Genomic DNA, 11,209 nt, shown 5'->3' on the forward strand with positions numbered 1-11,209 from the left:
CTTAGATGATGCTTGTGCTCATGAAATGCAAGTGACAAATGCAATGCTTAACACTAGGGTGTTACAACCCCTGCCCCTTATAGAAATCTTGCCCCGAGATTTGAAAGACCTACCATTTTTCATAAAAGGTGGGATAAACCTCACGTAAATAATCCTCTCGTTCCCACATGGCATCTTGTTCACCGTGGTTATTCCACACCACTTTGTAGAACTTGATGACCTTGCTCTGGGTCCTCTTTCTATTTCTTCCAACACTTGGATTGGTTTTTCTTCAAAAGTCAAATCTGATTGGAGCTTAATATTGGCGAGTTCAATGGCTTCATCAGGTATGCGAAGACACTTTTTAAGTTGACAAACTTGAAAGACATTGAATATGGCTCGCATCTCTGGAGGTAACTGGAGCTTGTAAGCTACCCTTCCACTTCGCTTAATGATCTTGTATGGGCCTACATATCTTGGTGCTAGTTTGCTTTTCAGCCCAAACATTGCACCTTTTTCATGGGTGATACCTTGAGGTATATGTAGTCACCTACCTCAAATTCGAAAGGCCTTCTTCTCTTATCAGCATAACTCTTTTGCCTAGACTGAGCGGCTTTCATATGTTGTTGGATAATATGCACTTGCTCTTCGGCTTTTATGACAAAATCAATGCCATAGTATCTCCTTTCTCTGGGCTCAACCGAATTCAAAGGAATTCTACATTTTCGACCGTACAAAGCCTCAAAAGGAGCCATCTTGATGCTCTCTTGATAACTATTGTTGTAGGAAAACATGGCTAAAGGTAGCCATTTTTCCCAAGAACCCTTGGAAGAGATTACACACGCTCTCAACATATCTTCTAAGATTTGATTTACACGCTCAGTCTACCCAGATGTCTGAGGGTGATATGCTGAGCTTCGAACGAGGTTGGTACCTAACTGCTTGTGCAAGTGCTCCCAAAACCGAGCAGTGAATTGAGATCCCCTATTGGACACAATTGTTCTTGGTACCCCATGCAAGCATACTATCTGAGCTATGTATATTTCTGCATACTGATGCGGTCGATAGTTGGTTCTTACGGGAATGAAGTGCGTGGACTTGGTCAGACGGTCTACAATTACCCATATCAAGTCAAAACCCTTTTGAGTGGGTGGGAGTCCAACAATGAAATCCATGCTGATCTCCTCCCGCTTCCATCGTGGAATAGACAAAGGTTGGAGCAATCCGTTAGGCTTCAAATGATTAGCTTTGACTCTACTGCAATTATCACACCTAGCAACATAGGAGGTGATCTCTTTCTTCATATTGGTTCACCAAAAACGGGTTTTCAAATCTTGATACATTTTGCTACTACCCAGATGGATAGACAACTTGGATGAATGAGCTTCATCTAGGATTTGATTTCTAATTGCACGGTCCTTTAGTACCACAAGTCAGTCCATGAACCATAGCACACCTCTTTCATCTAACCTAAAATGTTTCATTTCCTATTCTTTCATCTTTCTCTTGATGTGAAACACATCTACATCTGTCTTCTATAGTTCTATGATTTTACTCTCAAGTGAACAACTAATAGTGATGTTGTGTAGCACAACAGGATGCAATAGATTAAGCCTATCTTCCAACAAGGCTTCTAAGGTGTAACAATGAGATTTCCGACTAAGTGCATCTGCTACAACATTGGCTTTTCTTGGATGATAGTGCACTTCCAAATTATAGTCCTTAATCAGCTCTAACCTTCTACGCTATCTCATGTTCAGCTCTGGTTGAGCGAAAATATACTTGAGACTTTTTGTGGTTAGTGTATATGTGACATCTGTTTCCCAACAAGTAATGTCACCATATCTTCAATGCATGAACAACTGCGGCAAGTTCTCAATCATATGTAGGGTAGTTGACTTCATGCCTTCTCAACTACATAGAAGCATATGCAATAACTCGACCTTCTTGCATAAGCACACACCCTAAACCTATACCCGATGCATCACAAAAACACATCAAAAGGCTTTTCAATGTCGAGTTATGCCAGAATAGGAGCAGTGGTTAGCAAGGTTCGCATAGTGTGAAAAGTAGCCTCACACTCTGGAGTCCAATTAAACTTTTGATCCTTCTAAAGTAATCTGGTCATGGGATTAGCTATCTTGGAAAAATCTGGAATGAAACGTCGATAATAACCTGCTAGCCCTAGAAAACTTCGAACTTCATGAACCAAAGTTAGGGCCTTCCAATCCATGACCTCTTTAACTTTAGATGGATCTAAAAAGTTCCATTTTCTGACAGTACATGACCTAAGAAAGGTACTTTCCATAGCCAGAATTCACACTTGCTAAACTTTGCATACAATTTATTCTCTCTCAGCCTAGACAAGACAACTCTCAGATGCTTTGCATGATATGCCTCATTCTCAAAGTAAATCAGGATATCATCGATAAACACGACCATGAACTTGTCAAGCTCATGCATGAACACTGAATTCATCAGATACATGAAATAGGCAGGAGCATTTGTTAGTCCAAAAGACATGACCAAATACTCATAGAAGCTGTATCTAGTGGAGAAATCTATCTTAGGTATATCCTCTGGCCTGATCTTAATCTGGTGGTAGCCTGATCTCAATTCGATCTTAGAGAATACTTTTGCTCTTGCCAATTGATCAAACAAAATATCAATACGAGGCAAAGGGTACTTGTTGTTAACGATTACGTTATTAAGCGGCCTATAGTCCACATACATCTGTAATGATTTGTCCTTTTTCTTCACAAACAAGGCTGGACAACCCCAGGGAGACAAACTAGGTTGAATGAGACCTTTATCCAAAAGTTCTTGTAGCTGAATTTTAAGTTCTGCTAACTCATTGGGTGGCATCTTATAGGGTCTACTAGAGATAGGTGTTGTACCTGGCACTAACGCAATTCTAAATTCCACATCCCTATCAGGCGGCAAACTAGGCAACTCATCTAGAAATACATCTAGAAACTCACAAACTATAGGAATATCATAGAGAGTAGTGGTTTGGATGGCACAAGACAAGTTTTGAAGATCAAAACTTCTGTGAAGTTGCACTAGGAAAGCACCATCCCCTTTTGGTTCCCTCAACATAATGGTTCGAGTGGATGTGTCAATAAGAACTCTATGCCCACTCATCCATTTCATTTCCAAAATCACATCTATGGCTAATCCTAGCAATACTATGAGATCCATGGTATACTCCCCCTTTTGGATGGAGATAAGCACATCTCTAACTATTTGGTTTGTAGAGATAGTAGCCCTAGCTGAACTTATACTATAACCACCCTTCTCTACCTCAATTATCTTCTGATCATGCTTGGATGCAAATGTTTGGCTCATAAATGAATGAGACGCTCTAGAAAAAAATAAAAGAATTGTGGGGTGTTTGTTAACAAGAAACATACCAGCGGTCATAGCTTCCCCTACGAGAATCTCATCCATGGCGGTATAGTGCAGTACCTAGGACATGCCTTAGGATTGGCCTGCTTCTGATTACCTAGGTTTGGATATCCATTCCTCTTGGGATAGGGGCACTCCTTGGCCCAGTGGCCCATCTAATTGCAATTAAAGCACGGCTGGTTACTTCTTGGCCCTACTGAGCTTCCTTGACCTATGTTACCCTTGGGCAGGGCAATGGTAAATGCCTTGCAAAATACCTTATGAGGTCGGCTAGCCTAGTCTTTCTGCTAAGGAGGCCTAAACTTAGGCGCTGGAGGATGGAACTGTGGCCTAGCTGCCATAGGAGCTTTGGACCAAGATGATCCTGAGGCACCTGCCTCAGCTACTCGCTTGCGACCCTTTGCTGCCACATGTAGGTTATTTTGGTTTTCTTGGGTTAGGGCATCACTGACGAACTCATTATATGTAGCACTTTTAGCAATGGCCATTGTTTTCATCAACTTAGTGCCAATGCCTCTCTTGAAGCTTTCTATTTTCTTCTCTTCTGTATTCACAAACTCTAGGGCATATCTAGATAAGTTCTTGAATGCATGCATATACTCTATTAGGGTCTTTGTCCCTTATGTGATCTTCATGAACTCAGCGGCCTTCATTCGCATCAACCCTAGGGGTATATGATGCCCCCTAAAGGCTATCTTGAATTGCTCCTAGGTAACATTTGCTCCAGCAGGTAAGGTAGACAAATAATGAGTCCACCAGATACCTACAGGCCCCTATAGTTGATGCGATGCATACTTGGCCTTCATCATTTCGATGACCCTCAATAGACAGAACTTCTGTTCAATAGTGTTGAACCACTCATCAGCTTGGAGCGGTTCTTTTGCCTCTTTAAAGATAGGAGGCTTAGTCGATAGAAAGTTCTTGAATGTACTATATTGATTGGGTTCTGGCCCTTGATTCTATTGGTGGGCATGGGCTATGTTCTGCGCAATGAGGCATAGTGTTTCTTCCATTGTTCGCTGGCTTCCCAAGAATTGCGTGAAAAATTCATTCACAGAGGGTGGCGGTGGTGGTGGTAGGTCATCATCATTACCACCCTGACTGGTGCTAGCCCCTTTGCGAGTGCGAGTCATCTACAAAATTGCATCAATAAGTGATTATTGGATGATGTCATGAATTGTAGAAGAATGTGTAATCATTGCCAAACTGAATTTACTAGAGAGAATTTAAATTCATACAATAAAGTAGAGGCATAATTATTCATTCTCACAACATAACATCACAAATTTGATCACTTATCGCGCTCGCAACGCGTCAACATGCATGTCATATTTTTACCAGTAAAACAAAACTAGAATTTCATTAAAGTTTGTACCACAGTGGACCAACATGCAAGGTTCCAATATTACATCAATGATACATTCAAAGATCGAAACTTAACCTACATGTCCATTACATAAGATAGTAGAAGTTAACATCTAGCGCACCAAACTAGTCACTAAAGCTGCTCTACACGTCAGCATGGTCACTATCGAGGTCGGATAGAGCCTCACCCTCATCCATGGGCACCACTTCTTCCTCCTCCCAACAATCATCTTCAACAAACATTTCTGGATCTTCTTCTTCCTCATCAAGAATCGGGTGCAGTTGGTTGTTCAAAAAATGCACCTCATGCTGAAGATCAACAACCACGTTCTAGGTATGAGCAAGTTGATGGCGTGAATCCCACTCAACACGTGCCAGCTGTGTAGCCTTAGCTTCAACTCTATCACAAGCTACTTCTGCCAGGGCTACACGATTGTTGGCTAAGATCTGCTGGTGCGTAGTAGTAAAGGCCTCAGTGCGAGCGGCCTCTAGCTTCTCCTGCAGTCCTGCAAGCATAGCCTGATCATTGGCTCTTGCCACTTGAGCGGTAGCTCTCTACTGATTGACCCATTCCATCTGAGTCTGGAGGGCTCCCAATGCGGTATAAGCTTCATCAGTGTCCCAACGAGGCTCCCTAGCTGCCTTCTTGTGCTTGCGCACATGCTTCCTCAGCTTCTGTTGTGCATCTTTGGCTCTCATGAGCCTATCCATATAAGTGGTATAGGACTCCTACCAAAAGTCCCAGGTGTCCTGACAAGCATAAAACATCTTCATCACGATGAACATAGCACTCATAGCAGGACTAGAATTATCTGCCCGCTCATCCTAGTCTCAGATCAACGCATTGCGGTTACATTGTGTCCAAATTGCTGTAGACGGATCCACTTGAGGAAAAGTATCAGTTGCACTACCGGTCAACTCATCCCTGTGCTGCTAACAAATCTGGCTCAGCACCTCAAAAGCAACTACTTGGGCACCTTCCCAAGTAGTTTTTCCCTCAGAATCCGCCTTCCACTCCTGCCATAGGGGTGCTTGGGTACGAGCAGGTATGGTTAGCTGTACCTCATACCATGGTTGTCCTTCTAGATATCCCTCATTCTAGAAGTAGCGGGGTGGTTCAGTATACACCAAAAAGTGCAGTACCCTCCAGAGCAGGGCAGGGGTACTAAAGATCTCTAGGAAAGTCTCACTCCCAGCTGATGCTGCCATCTGTACCAACAAAATATGGTGCAACTCTTTGCGAGAACAACATTATAATAGAAAAGAGTTACTTGATGGAATAAGAAACTTATAAGGGGAGGAACAATGCAAGTATCTAATGAATGATTTATCATGATGCATGCACGTTCCATACGTCCTCATAAACTTAGAAGAATTGAAACTTCTAGCGACATACATGGTGGCATACATACGTTCTCTCATAAATAATATAACTAGTCGGGCTACATATTTCGTTGTTAGCATACCTGCACAAGAGTTTCATTTTAGCCCAACCCCATAATTATATAAATATAGAAATGAAAATCTGGGCTCTAAGTTGAATACTAAATACTTCCATATATGTATACCCATATATATATACTTCCGTATCAAAGCTACCCAAAAGTAAATACATCCCATACACATATATAAATATGCATATACAGTCATATCAAAGCTAACACACAATTAAATACCTTAGTATATATATAAGACATACTGCATGTTCATATCTTGCGGTCATGCCACTCATCATCTTACCTTGGGCGTAGAGGCATTTGATCCATACATTACCACTCAAGTGAATGGCATCCATACAATAGCACACCGTATGGACGACAAAAATAAAAACCCCCATGTTAGTACTTATTTAGCCACCTGAAATCCTTAACTGGGCATAAAGGAAGTGATCACTGGCACACTTTAGATTCAAATTTTAAATTTGAACACCTATATATATAGCTATAAGTTGCCAAAAACTAGTTTTGGAAAACAAAAACCCTTGTTTTAAATACATATGTGGCAATTAATGTTAAATCTTGCTCTGATACTAGCTATAACAGAACTGTCCAATTTATAATAGCATAAGTACAATGGCAGCCAAAGAGAGGTCGCACTTTCGTACTTGAACCCATATAAACCCGGTAGTCCATCGAGTACCATGAAGGGTCTTGATTTGTCACCAACATACAACCAAGATGGTATATGATTCAACATACATGCCACATGTTAAATAGAGTTCACAAATACATTGTCGTACATTAGACTATGATTGAAGTTATTACAAACCAAGTTCAAATAAAGTAGTAGCGGAAGCAAAGTAGTTTTTAAAGCAACACCTCACACCATTGTTCAAATACTTCCCAGTCAGTGATCACAACCCACAAAAGCATCATAGCTTAGATATATAAATGGAAGCACCACGCCTAGGCCTACTCCTTGTCCACCGTGAGACAGAAGCAGTTCTTACAGTAGCCATGATAAACAGTGTTATCTGCAACAAGTGGGAAATAAACCTTGAGTACAAGAAGGTACTCAGCTAGACTTACTCGTCATAAACCAAAAATAAAGTGACTCCAAGACTTATACAAGGCTTTATAAGTGGAGCTAGGTTGATAATATTTTGCATAAAAAGCCACTAATTCAGCTATACATTTTATAATTCCGTCATCAAGTTAATTATAGCTATTCATCTCAAGATTAGCAACTAACCTATGCCAAACATGTGGTATATCCGTAGTGATAGAACAATAGTAGCCCTAGCAAATTATTATATCATTCTCAGAACCATTCCACTTGCCATTTTCTCTACGATAGAAGGAAGCTCAGTCAAGTTTCTCACTATCCAGGAGAGACGGTGATTTAAATCGATTGCAGCCAGCTGGGCAGTATTCCTAACACAAACCCAGGTCTACTAGCCACGGTAGACTTAGGTCACCTTTGGTACAACTTAGGTCCAATTCGCGGGTTCGATTAGTGCCGCACCCTCGGGGACACTACCGGATGTCAGGTCGATCAGGACTCTAACCTGCCCTTGGCCTCACATTGGCTCCCTGCATATCCTTACTACCTCAAGTGTGCGCACTTTGATAGAATAAGGCCCAGTCTAAGTGGAGCTACTCGGCTTTGTGATCGGAATGAGTTATCTGGCCAGCTAAGTGAGAGGCATGTGTTCAAAATGACTGAGGACCAACAATGATGTGGTCCTTAATCGGTGCAGATGGAATCACATGAGTCAATCTACAACATAGACTTCGTTCAGCCTTAATTTACAGCCTCCCATGGTTCTTTTATACGATAGCAAATATAGCCAACCGTGGTTCAGTGTCCACCTATATCTCGCAGGTGATAGGAAATCACCTGACTTCTACCGAGCTAAGCATTGCTAAGTAGTTATTCGATCCTGGACCTACATAGGATTCAAGGTATATTTCTGGACAAGGTAGTTCTATGCATCAAGTGTTTCCAATCAACTCTTATAACCTAATGCATCAAACAAAAATGACTCAAGTGATATTTTATAAAACATAGGAGGGTTATAATGCTCTGGGTCTTCCTTTTAGGAAAGAAATGGGTCGGTGGTCAGGGCACTCTAGAATTTCATCAATATCTGGCTCCTCTCCTTCAGGAGCTGCTGGTTGTGGTGTCTCCTGATTCTCCTTTGCCTCTTCTTTGAATTCTAGTAGGGTTACTCCTTCGGGCGATCCTATATGTATGAGCATGAAATAAGATATCATGGATGCATAGATAATGACATGGGTGATATGATATGATATGATATGATATGATATGATATGATATGATATGATATGATATGATATGATATGATATGATATGATATGATATGATATGATATGATATGATATGATAAAATGCATACTCATAAGTGTCCTTCATAGTAATGTATTAAAGTGATAACATGATAAATTATCTTTTACTGAGTAGGTGCATATCTCTTCTCTAGTAATTAATCAAACACCTATTTGAACATTTTCTGGGCTGCAAGACAGCAGCCAATTGTTTTAAAGATAACTAGAGTTATACACACCCAAACAATATGGTTGTGCACTTTCTGGAAAGATTATGAAATTTCCTACAACTTTCTTTTAATCATCTTAAGGTGATTCAGTATCTATCTAGGTCAAACAATTCAATCTTCTAGATCTGTCTAGTGGACAATCAAATCGGATAGCAGACTTCTAACAGATATAAATCTTAAACCATTTAGCCTATATCTTTGAAATTTTAGGACAAACAAGATGAGTAAGTTTCCTACAACTTTGTTATTAACAAGTTTAACAGAAAGAGTAACTATCATCATGAATTTGTCAACACAACAGAAACTACTCCTGAAGCCATCTAGTTGAATTATAAAGCTATAATTAAGTAGCTGCCTATAACCAATCAATTCTAAGGACAACTACTAATATCATTAGATCATATGCGTCACAAGCACCATAGAAAACATCATGGTTAAGCCCAAATAATTTACTTATGTGTATGTATTAATTTCCTTATATAATAAGGTGATTTAAAGGATAAATATTTCCAATGCTCAATAAATTCTCAGAAAATTACAGTAGCCGACATCTTACCCCAATAGTCTACTATACATGTTGTTGCCATTTTAATAAGTATAGAAACTAGTACAAAAATGACAAGTTGCAAAGGCTTATTTTAGTAAAAAATAGTTTAACCTAGTGAAAAGTGCCAAACAACAGATTTCATATTTTTCTTACTGTCATCCTAGCATAAGAACACTGTGTTAAAATTTGCATTATCATAAGTTATGTATTTTTATCCCATTTATTTTCACTAGAAACTAGCAATTATTTAAGATTAAATAGGAAGACCATATTACAAGTATGCCTATTATAGGTTTAGTATTTTTCCTAGCTAGAGCATGTCAACACAAGGATAGAAAAATTGTAATAACAATTTTTGCACTTCCCTAGCTCAAGATATGCATTTTACAAGATAGAAACTATTTTAAAAGCACTTAACTATCTCAATTTAATTCCCCCAGAAAAATATCCCAAACAGTAGGTTTCATATTTTTATCAAATATTAAACTTCATGATGAACCCAACAAAATTTGGTTCACCCAAATTGGACATTCCTAGCTCAAGATATAAATTTTTGAAGTTTGCTACAAATTCTACAAAAATAAATAAAGAAAAAATTCAAAACCCTAACTAACAGCTGGGCCCTATGGGTCAATGGGCCCATGCGTCAGCGAGACAAGAGTAGAGGATGACACTGATGCGCCAGAGCTCGGCGACAGCGAGCTCGCCGGCAGTAGCGTCTTCACCATCATGACCTACTTGACATCCCACGTCGATTGGTGCCCTTGGTTGTCTCAGCGGTTCACCGAAGCTACCTCACCAGTGATAATGGTGGCATGGTGGAGGTGCCCGGCAGTGGGATCGTCATCTCTAGGAACGACATGGCTAGGCGAGTGACGCTATAACATCAGGGAGTCCTAGCAGAGCTCTAGGATTAGGTCTAGGGAACGGTGAAGCAGCGGTGTGCTCCGGCCATGTGCATGGCGGCATGGTGGCGCACAGAGCACGGCGGTGGTGTCACCATTCCGACGAGACAACGATCGAAGGCAGGTCTCCATCTTTAGGGATGGTGCTAGGGTTCATGGCAATGTGGTTGAGAGAGTGAGCGAGCGCGATTCGTCCTATTCCGGCCTAACGCGTCGGGCTAGCACCAGCGTATGGATGCCACGTGGTAGCCACAGCTTGTGGCCGATCGACCACGATGGCTGCTACCCTGACCGGTTCAGACAGGTGAAGGAGCTGGCTGACAAAGAGACTTCGTGCACCTATAACTCCTAATCCATGGTAATTTAGTCAAAATGGTATTAGTGAAAGTTGTAGAGCTATGTGAGATCTCCAACTATGCTTTAAGAAGCATTGCTGAAATCGCTATGGTTTTCAAACTATAGAGCTCCAAATTGGTGCACTTGAAACTGAAATCCGCATTTTGACTTAGAAAAATTTCAAAGTCTAGAAACAACATTTTATTGCTACTTTGGAGCTGTTTTTGACTATGTTAGGCACTAAATTAGCTCATAGACCTAAAACAAAGTTTTTTACCCATGTCAAGAACTACAACTTTTATTAAGGGTGCACTACCATGGAAATACTCTGGGCTATAGTTCCACTTTGGTCAAAGTAGGATCATGAAAAATGACATTATGAGTAAACTAGGACTTAGAAGCAAAATTAGCCCATGTCATGAATACAAACATTGTTCCATTTACCATCCTAGACATGTCTAAGGTGTTTTTGTGACCTCACAACCATCTCTTGCATTGGTCACACATGATCACAAGCATATGCATGTATATAATCAACATCACATGTGATAATATGTAAAAAATAAGATGAAATTCCATATGCTCATGCTCATGAATGCTTGGATGATGCTTGTGCTCATGAAATCCAAGTGCCAAATGCAATGCTTAACA

This window comes from Miscanthus floridulus, chromosome 14 (genome assembly GCF_019320115.1).
Source record: "Miscanthus floridulus cultivar M001 chromosome 14, ASM1932011v1, whole genome shotgun sequence".
Taxonomy (NCBI): Eukaryota; Viridiplantae; Streptophyta; class Magnoliopsida; order Poales; family Poaceae; genus Miscanthus; species Miscanthus floridulus.